This window comes from Humulus lupulus, chromosome X (assembly GCF_963169125.1).
Source record: "Humulus lupulus chromosome X, drHumLupu1.1, whole genome shotgun sequence".
NCBI lineage: Eukaryota > Viridiplantae > Streptophyta > Magnoliopsida > Rosales > Cannabaceae > Humulus > Humulus lupulus.
The window spans coordinates 80477820-80480330 of record NC_084802.1 but is presented as its reverse complement, the minus strand read 5'-3'; the positions used below and the strand labels follow the sequence as shown (position 1 = coordinate 80480330).

At 33.5% G+C, this 2511-nt stretch overlaps 1 long non-coding RNA gene across 1 annotated transcript; it reads left to right on the top strand.

Moving 5' to 3' along the window:
- Nucleotides 1-1072: 1072 nt before the first annotated feature.
- On the top strand, nt 1073-2045 carry LOC133804887 (uncharacterized). The gene is made up of 4 exons (XR_009878689.1): nt 1073-1270; nt 1344-1418; nt 1510-1790; nt 1974-2045. It is a non-coding gene; the product is annotated as an uncharacterized LOC133804887 (long non-coding RNA).
- Nucleotides 2046-2511: the final 466 nt, after the last annotated feature.

Here is a 2511-nt window from a genome sequence, read left to right as displayed (position 1 = left end):
TTGAAGAAATACCTCAAGATGTAGATGCGAATGTAATGAACTTAGCCAAGAAGACAAGGGGAAAAACTCTATCGGCAAATCTTACCAAGAGGAACAATGACTTAAGGATAATAAATTGGAATGAAAAAGGGCAACCAGTTGGTACTAACTCGGTGCAATTTTCTTCTTTTGTGGGCGCTCTTGTGCGAGAGGTTGTTCCTTACACTATTTCAGATTGGAGGAAAGTTTCACCACTCATGAGAGATGTTCTTTGGGCATCTATTCAGGTAGAATTACAAGTTTTATGACTGTATTTTTTTTATATATATTCAGCTCTACACTTAAACATATAATATATTATTCTATTTGTAGGCACAATATGACTTACATGATGATTGGCAAAAAAAGATGTGCTTTGAAATGATGGCAGTACTATGGAGATCTGGGAAATCTAGACTTGTAAAGGATATTATCAATGCAAAAAATGAGAGTGAACGACTAGCCTTAAAGTCGGATTGCATAAAAAGTGATGTAGAATGGAGAGCATTTGTTGCCAAAAAAATTAGTAAAGAACATTTGGTAAGAAATATGATGTAAGAAGTGATGTTGCTGCCTCTTTTATCTCTGTTGGTGTTAAATTAAATACTGTTATGCCTCTTTTACTTATTTATTAAATAGGATATAAGGGCCAAATACCAAGAGAGAAGAAAGAAAGTTGTTCCACACACCTTAAGTCGAAGAGGATATGCTCGAACAATCGATGATATGGTAATAATTAAGTTTTATACTATTTGTATTTTTGCTTCAATTATTGTAGTCTCTATTTTATAATCTCTATTGTTGTATTGTGTAGAAAAAAGAAAATGAGGATGTTAAAATATCTAGAATCGATGCTTTTCGGAGAGCCCATACCAAGAAGAATGGTGAACCTGTAAACCCAACGACATATAATATTTTTGTGAGTATTAGTCATTTAATTTTTGTGATTTTATATTTATTTTCCATAATGCATACATTAGTTATACTAATTTATATGCAGGGTTCATTGAATGAGATTCTCCTTGAAGACCCAAAATTTGGAACTACAGACAACGCTGATGAGGATGCCTTGACAAAATTGTTTGGTAACCCAAAATCTGGTCGTTTAATCGGACATGGAAGAGGCGTAACAAGGTCGAAGCTAACTGTTGTTAATATGTGTAATAGCAAGATCTTCAAGTTAGAAGAAGAGCAACAGAATATGAAGCTCAAGATGACTGAAATGATGAATCTACTTAAAGAACACTTGGTGGTAATTCTATCTTGCACTTATAAACCTTATTTTTCTTTTCTTCCAATGAAACTTATCTTGGTTTTATATTTAGGTTGGTGGTAAAGCGACACCAAGTGAAGGACAGTCTCGCAATGTACCGCAATCAAACAATATTCATTCCCCTAAGGTAAATTATCAAAGTTGTTATTGTTTTAATGATTCATTTTTGAAGAACAAATACAAAAACTAATATATTGTCTTTAAAATCAATTTGGTAGAGTATTGCACTAGAAAAAAAGACATAACTTTACAGAAGGGAAGAATGCTTGCTACTTGCTTGACTGGGCAGATGTAATTGTTGCTGAAGGTCGTTGGGATTCTAGTGATCCAAAGTTAACTATACATGGAAAGCCTCTTGGACTAGACTTTATGCGAGTATGGGTTGATGTTGATATTGTACCAGAATCTTACTTATTTCGTCCTAATAATGCGATGCTTATAATACAAGAAGTAGTTGGTTCCACAGTTGCATGACCTTCTAAAAAATTTATTCCAAGAGGTACATTTTCATACTCAAAAAAGAACCAATGTCTTATAATTTAGTGTTTGGTTTCTTTGTTTGCTTTGGTGTAGTTGTGAATTCATTATTTTGTATGTGGTGTCCTCTCTTGGATATATTTTTCTTGAAGTAATTTGTGTTGCTAGATAATAACAATAAAATATTTATTTGTTTATTTTGTAGATGTGACAAGCGAAATAGAAAATGATACTTAATTTTGAAGGCTTTGTGTTGGGCAGTTGTAGAATATTTTGCGCTGAAAGTAGTAACTTTTCAATATGTTGAATATTTAAGACTACTTGAATACTTAAAGAACATTTTGTTGTTGATGACAGTGTTGAATTGTAACGCCCTACTTCCTTAGAGCCGTTACTAAGTGAGTTTTTAAGACAAAACAGTGTGCAATGAACTCGCTAACCGAGGTTTTGAAACAAAAGTGTGACTAATTAAAAGTTAAGGCTGTAATCTTTGAAAATGCGTCGTTTCATTAAAACTTCTATTATTAAACATTTGGGATCCCAAAATAAGGTTTGAAAACTAATTACATTTTTGAAATAAGGTTACAGTTAAGAAATCATAAAATCATAGATTATTACAGCCATTTTCGAATAAACCCCCAACCAAAGCAGTCGGGCAGGCCGAACATGTACGCGCCGCTTCACGCTCTCCGTACTCATGGTTGGTTGATTCAGTCATTGCCCTTACCTGCAACACAGAGCAC